This window comes from Heptranchias perlo, chromosome 32 (genome assembly GCF_035084215.1).
Source record: "Heptranchias perlo isolate sHepPer1 chromosome 32, sHepPer1.hap1, whole genome shotgun sequence".
NCBI classification, from domain to species: Eukaryota; Metazoa; Chordata; class Chondrichthyes; order Hexanchiformes; family Hexanchidae; genus Heptranchias; species Heptranchias perlo.
Window position 1 is genome coordinate 33706451 of NC_090356.1, and position 7848 is coordinate 33714298.

The window sequence follows — 7848 nt, forward strand, 5'->3', positions numbered from 1 at the left end:
ACAGTTACAGCACAGAAGGAGGCCATTCGGCCCATCGTGTCCGTGCTGGTCGAAAAGAGCTATCCAGCTTAATCCCATTTTCCAGCACCTGGTCTGTAGCCTGTAGGTTACGGCACTTCAGGTGCACATCCAGGTACTTTTTAAGTGAGTTGAAGGTTTCTGCCTCTACCACCCTTTCAGGCAGTGAGTTCCAGACCCCCACCACCCTTTGGGTGAAAACATTTCTCCTCAGCTCCCCACTAATGCTTCTACCAATTACATTAAATCTATGCCCCCCCCACCCGGTCACTGACTCCTCTGCTAAGGGAAACAGGTCCTCCCTATCCACCCTATCCAGTCCTGTCATAATTTTATATACTTCAATTAAATCTCCCCTCAGCCTCCTTTGTTCCAAAGAAAACAACCCCAGCCTATCCAATCTTTTCTCATAGCTAAAATTCTCCAGCCCTGGCAACATCCGTGTAAATCTCCTCTGTACCCTCTCCAGTGTAATCACATCTTTCCTGTAATGTGGTGACCAGAACTGTACACAGTACTCAAGCTGTGGCCTAACTAATGTTTTATACAGTTCCAGCATAACCTTCCTGCTCTTATATTCTACGCCTCGGCTAATAAAGGAAAGTATCCCGTATGCCTTTTTAACCACCTTATCTACCTGTCCTGCTACCTTCAGGGATCTGTAGACATGTACTCCAAGGTCCCTCACTTCCTCTACAACTCTCAGTATCCTCCCATTTATTGTGTATTCCCTTGCCTTGTTTGCCCTCCCCAAATGTATTACCTCACACTTCTCTGGATTGAATTCCATTTGCCACTTTTCTGCCCACCTGACCAATCCATTGATATCTTCCTGCAGTCTACAGCTTTCCTCCTCACTATCAACCGCACGGCCAATTTTTGTATCATCTGCAAATCTCTTGATCAAGCCCCCCAACATTCAAGTCCAAATCATTAATATATACCACAAAAAGCAAGGGACCTAGTACTGAGCCTTGTGGAACCCCACACCCTCCAGTTGCAAAAACATCCATCGACAATTACCCTTTGCTTCCTGCCACTGAGCCAATTTTGGATCCAACTTGCCATTTTCCCTTGGATCCCATGGGTTTTTATTTTTTGACCAGTCTGCCATGTGGGACTTTGTCAAAAGCCTTGCTAAAATCCATGTACACTACATCAAACATGTTTCAAACCAAATCCAATAGTGTTTGGATGTAAAGTGATGTTGGGTTTGTTGGAGCAGGTGTGCATCTGGCAATGTAGAACCAATAAATACTTGGGGCTCAATTTTCAAAGTAAAAATCGGATGGATTGGGGTCAGGGGGGCATTGAAAATTGCCACCATTTCAAACCTGCCCCCAATTCACCTCCAACACACCCATTTTCGGATTTCACCAGGGCAGGACGAGGGGCGGGTGACCAACCCATTCCCAGATGGCGGGTTGGGCCTTAAAACCTTTTAAGGAGGCTTTAGGCCTCCATTTTTCTCCAACTCCTGATTTCAACCCCGGAGGGCTGGGATTCTATTTTACGGGCCTGTCTCGGGCCTTCTCACCTCGTGAAAGGAGGCAAGAAGGCCCGAGGCTATCAGGTAAGTACCTAGAAAGTCACAGCTTGTGGGCCCAAAGGAGCGGGAGTGTTTCCCCCAGACCCAACAAGCCTACTTGCACCGACCCCCCAACGATCGCCAACCCTCAATCGCGGATCCCCCACCCTGATCACAGATCCCCCGACCCCCAACCCCGATCCTCCCACCCGACCCCCGACCCTGATACCCCGACTCCCAACTCCCCAACCCCCGACCCTCCCCCTCAACGATGGCGGACCCCTGTGACTGACCCCAGATTCCATCCCCCATGAATTGCGACCCCCTGCCAACCTATGCCCACCCGTGCCTACCTATATCAACCTATGCCCACCCATGTCCCTTGTTCACCCCTGCCCCCCCCCCCCCCCCCCCCCCGCATCCATACAAACAAAGACTTACCTGCAAAGTTACCTGCAGACATCCTCTCCCTGGCTGGTCTCCCATCCGACTGAGACCAGCCTGTCAATCAGCCGGTCAGTCGGACAGGAAACTGACAAAAAAAAGACGTCCTGACTTCAAAATCATAAGGACGTCTGGGAAACCCGTACTAATGGGTTTCCCAACCTCAATTTGACCCCCCGCCCCCTTCCCGGCTCCGTTTTAAAATTGACCCCTTGGAGCCTGCAAGGTACAGTCGCTGTAAAAGCTGTTGCCCCATACTCTTTGTAAAAGGAGCCTGATAATATGCTATAGCTCGGAGAGCGGTACGGTAAAGACCCAGAACAATTGTTAAAGCCAAGATTTCAGTAGCCTGTTTGGAATTCCCTCTCAGGGTGTGATGAGTTTATCACTGTTACCCCAGAAATCAGGAGAGCTGCAGTATTAAGAAGAGGAACTTCGAAGTGATCTAAAGGATTAATATTGTTCGGGGATCAACAGCCATGTAACTTGGAGGAGAGGTTAGACTTGTGGAAGAAAGTGCAGAAAATCCAAGAAAGTAGAAAACTTCCAGTGTAATAAATAAACTTATCCCATAACAAAAACCTTCTTGTACTTTTTTCATTAATTCTCAGGACGTGGGTGTCGCTGGCAGGGCTGGCATTTATTGCCCATCCCTAGTTGACCTGAGAAGGTGGTACAACTGAATTCTTGCTAGGCCACATCTGAGGCAGTTACAATTCAACCACATTGGTGTGGGACTGGAGTCACATATGGGACAGCCTGGGTAAGGACAGCAGGTTTACCTCCCTAAAGGGCATTAGTGAAACAGTTGAGTCTTTACGACAATCCAACAGATTCAAGGTCACTTTTACTGATATCAGTTTTTTATTTCCAGATTTTTAAAAACTGAATTCACATTCTCAAACTGCCATGATGGGATTTGAAGCCATGTTGTCCGGTTCAGGCCTTGGGATTACTAGCTCAGCAACATACCGCTAGGTTGTCATATCCTCATACTGGTGGGGTGCGGTGACCTTGAAATGTTCGTTTGCAAATTATATCACATCATCACTGGCTTATGGTTAGCAATAAAAGGATTAATCCAATAGGATAGTGAATGAAAGTGAAATCAGACAGCTTGTCATTAATAATTCAGCAACAGCTTCTGTTAAGATTCGTAGGCTTGGGTCATCTACGTAATGTGCCGGTATTTGCTGGGACATTAAACATTCTCCTGTAGATAAAGGATGAAGACTGTGATTGGAATTATTGCCATGTCAACTTCGAAGATAGTTAAAAGAAAAAAAATAGAGGTTAATAATGCTACAGTTAGTATAACTAGTTAAAACCAAGATCGCAGTTGTGATTAATTATACGAGGACGTGGCCTGCAGATACGTTTGCAGCAAGTCAAACACCCAGCACTAATGGGTGAATAAATAAAATAATCATTTTGATAATTAAACTGGGATTAAAGGGGTCAGTGTGCCTTCAGGGACTATGCACGAGAACTGTAGTAGGTTAATTTAGTATTTAATATTCTAACCAAGACACTGACTAATCATAAGGGGTTAGTGTTTAGGGCTGACTTTGTTGTAGAGTAAAAGTATTCAGGATTAATATAATGTGAAATAACGTCAGGGCTGTGAGTACAGGCGTTCATTTATCACCCCCAAAGTTCATTGGATGTGTGAATTCTTCTGTAAAGTGATTAATAAATCAATTTTGGAGGGTCAGGAGATATTATTAGTCATCGATTAGTTGCAGTTTGAAAAATTAGTCATGGAAGCGTGATTGCCAGGGCAATAAAAGGGACCTCTAGCAGTGTGAGCCTCTACTACTGGTCAAGGCACTTTCTGAATGGTGGTTTAGGTTTTGCAGTGTGTTTAGAGGTGTCTCCATTTGTGGAAGTTTGGGTTATTATTCTTTTTGTAAGATGGAAAGGAAAAAGGGTCATGAAAAGGCAAAGATTGGAACTTAGAACTGTGGATTTGATTGAGGCATACCACTAAGGGTGGTTGGGAGTCACCAGTTTGCAGCTCAAAGACTAATGCTGCTGGTTGAGTTTCTTCCTGAGGCTTCTCGGAACATCAATGGGTGAATATCAATTTCTAAAGTTCTAGTGGGACAACTTCAACTACAATTAGTAACCATAGAAGTCACAAGAGGAATATTCTAATTGTGGCTTAACATTGTCCTGTACAAATCCATCTTTACCTGTTTAGTCTTGAAAGCCATAGCCTTATTTATCAAACCAAAAATGTTATTGGCCTATTTTATGGATTTATCTACCTGCACACCCATTTTCAGATAATTGCTTATTTGAAAACCTAGATCTCAATGTTCCTCCACACCATTCAGCATCTTTCCATTGATTGTAGACTCTCATTCATATTTTTCCTTCCAAAATACATTACCTCACACTTTTCTGCATTAAATTGTATCAACCACCTACCTGTCTATGCATTCCAAGAACTGTCTGTTGTCTTGAGGCCTTTTATAGTCCCCTTTGTTGTCCCCTTTGCTCAACCCCCTACTTTTTTGTTGTAAGCAAATTTTTATATCATGCTTGCTCTGCCCAAGTCCAAATAGTCTAAACACATGGAAAGCAAAGATGGACTCCTGAGGTATACCACTGTCACCCTCTGGACAATCCAATCCGGATAACACCCTTTAACCCCAAGCCTTTGTTGCCTGCCCATCTAAACATTATTTTCAATGCTGCTACATTTCCTCTTGTACCATATGCTTGAGAGACCCCTTAGACATCCCATCTACTGGATTCCTTTTATCTATCCAATCACTCACTTCTTCAAAATCTCTATTAAGTTTTTCATGTATCTCAAATGCTCACTAATCTGATCAGAATTATGGATTCTAAGAGTTTGCCTACACCTGATGTTAAACTAAATGATGTATAGTTACCTGGTTTATCTTCTGTGAAGCCAAGATTTGCACCACAAATCTCTGACCATTGCTCACAACAAACTGTTTGGGAGATAGTAAAGGCGGCTTAGTTTAACCGTATTGGGGCCTCACCTGTTCTACTTCCAAAGCTGGGACAGCTCCTGAAAATAACCTCTTCCACGGAGCCAAAACTCTGGGCACTCTGTGGGGACCGTTAATTAGTGATCAGTTCCTAAAAGGTGAAATTTGACCTGAGTCTAAATCTTGTATTTGATTTGATGAGTCAAATCCAAAGTCTTCATCATCTATTTATTTGAAACTTCATTGATTACCGATAGCCTTGATTGGTGGTCATTAATTTCACCTATGAAATTTTGGCAAAATGGATTTTGCCTGTGCTGGATTTTTAAAAACTTATATCTTGTACAACTAGAAGCAGCATGTAAAGGGTTAACATTCAAGGTCATGCAAAGCATCTTGTCAGTGAAAAGCTATCAACTCATTGGGAATAATGACAGGATCAGTCGATTTACACCCTACACGATTTTACTTTCTGGGTGGGTTGGGTTAAAATGACCCCCATTATCTGGGAAAGGACTCCACTCTAGATGTCAGTGTGTTTTAGCCCCAACACTGATAATCTGAAGTGTTAATTGGCTAATCAACCCAGGAAAGGGCATTATTAGCAATCCAAAATAACTCATGTTATCAAAGATAGCCCAGGAGTACTTTGACACCTCTTGCTCCGTAAGGTATGATTCTGTTTAATTCACCCATTGTAGCTCACAACCAGTCAGAATGTGATCAAAGGATAGGGATCCCATCTGAGATTGGGACTTTGATTGTCAACTGTTTCAGTCATTTGAGAAAAAGGCAGGGCCTATGATTGGGTGGAGCCCTCTATGATTGGGTGGAGCCCTCTATGATTGGGTGGAGCCCTCTATGATTGGGTGGAGCCCTCTATGATTGGGTGGAGCCCTCTATGATTGGGTGGAGCCCTCTATGATTGGGTGGAGCCCTGTATGATTCGCCGGAGCCCACTTTGATTGACAGCTTGTAGCCACAGGCTTCCTCTGAGAGATTTATATTGGTAAGCCATGGACTGTCTTGAAATGAAGAGCACTCTGGGTGTGTGAAACTCACAGCCAGCGGCTGTAAAGGTGAATGTTTTAAGTTGGACCGCCTTCGCCATGGAGCTATGCTAGAGAGAGTTAACAATAAGTCGACTTCTGTTTAAAGCTGTATGTCTTGAGAAAACAAATGATTTTCTATATTGAGGAGTGTAGGTTAACAGTTACCTTGTTGTGTTATACTGCGCTGAGGGGAGAATGTCAAACTTACACCAATAAACATTATTGTAAAGTGGGTTTTGGCCCGTGTGCTATGAAGTGTGCAGCTTGAGTTTTGAGAATTTCAGTGTGCTAACCCTGCTATAATAGCAAATACTGCCAATACCAAGAGCACAGAATGGAAATGAACCACTATCTAATAAGGATAATGTCTAAAGGTGAGCTATCTGGAAGCAGGACCAGGGGGCGTATGACAGATGTCAGGTTGATAATACAAGTGAGAACCAGGCTGAATATAGAAAGTTCAGAGAAGTGAAAAAGAAAATAAGGGAAAAGAAACTGGCAGTAACATAAAAAAGAATCCAAAAGTCTTCTATAGGCATATAAATAGTGAACGGGTAGTAAGAGGAGGGGTGGGACTGATTAAGGACCAAAAGGAGATCTGTGCATGGAGGCAGAGGGCATAGCTGAGGTACTAAATGAATATTTTGCATCAGCTTTAACAGGGAAGAAGATGCTGCCAAAGTCACAGTAAAAGACGAGGTAGTTCAGATACTAGATGGGTTGAAAATTGATAAAGTGGAGGTACTAGCAAGGCTGCCTGTAGATAAAGTAGATAATGCACTGATAATGATGGGGTGCATCCTAGATTGCTGAGGGAAGTAAAGGTGAAAATTGCTGAGGTACTGGCCATAATCTTCCAATCCTCCTTAGTTATTGGTGTGTTGCCAGAGGACTGGAGAATTGCAAATCATAGAATCATAAAAAGGTCACAGCAAGGAAAGAGGCCATTCGGCCCATCGAGTCTGCACCGGCTCTATGCAAGAGCAATCCAGCTAGTCCCACTCCCACGCCCTATCCCCGTTGCCCTACAAATTTTTTACTTTCAAGTACTTATCCAGTTCCCTTTTGAAGGCCATGATTGAATCTGCCTCCACCACTCCCTCAGGCAGTGCATTCCAGATCCTAACCACTCACTGTGTTAAAAAGTTTTTCCTCATGTCACCTTTGGTTCTTTTGCCAATCACCTTAAATCTGTGTCCTCTGGTTCATGACCCTTCAGCCAATGGGAACAGTTTCTCTCTATCTACTCTGTCTAGAACTGTCATGATTTTAAACACCTCTATCAAATCTCCTCGCAACCGTCTCTGTTCCAAGGAGAAAAACTGTCGAAACTTAATTACCTATTATACACAATGCATTAACTCCAAACACTTAATTCAGACAAGTAAGAATTTATTAAGAAACTTGTACAAGTTGGAAGCTGTGTCCAAGCAATGGTTGGAACCACCACTTCGCTGAGCAGATGAAATGGTTAACTTTTATACGGTTCAATTAGTAATGTCTGTCCATCATAGAATATGGGCGTACATGTACACTCTCATTGGTCAAGTGGTTAGTCAATCAAAAATAGGGAACCCAACCTTTTTGGTTCCCATGCCTGTTCAACATCACGAGACAATGTTTAGGGGAAAGTGGCTTTCCCCTAAGAAAGTGTTTTTATTATCAGTTTTGTACTCAGTCTCAAGGCTATATGGTCATTCATTTCTGCTAGTCAGACAGTTATCTCATAAGCAGACAATAGCTCTTCTGTGTGTCTTTGCTGGGAACCGAACATAAGCGTTCTATTGTATTCAGCTGGTCAGCTAACATGGTCAACTTATTCCATCATGCTTTGCTTCTT

The 7848-nt window shown here is 43.3% G+C and overlaps 1 pseudogene; it reads right to left on the bottom strand.

Moving 5' to 3' along the window:
* Positions 1 to 2153: 2153 nt before the first annotated feature.
* LOC137300805 (cytochrome c oxidase subunit 3-like) lies at positions 2154 to 3192 on the bottom strand (annotated as a pseudogene).
* Positions 3193 to 7848: the final 4656 nt, after the last annotated feature.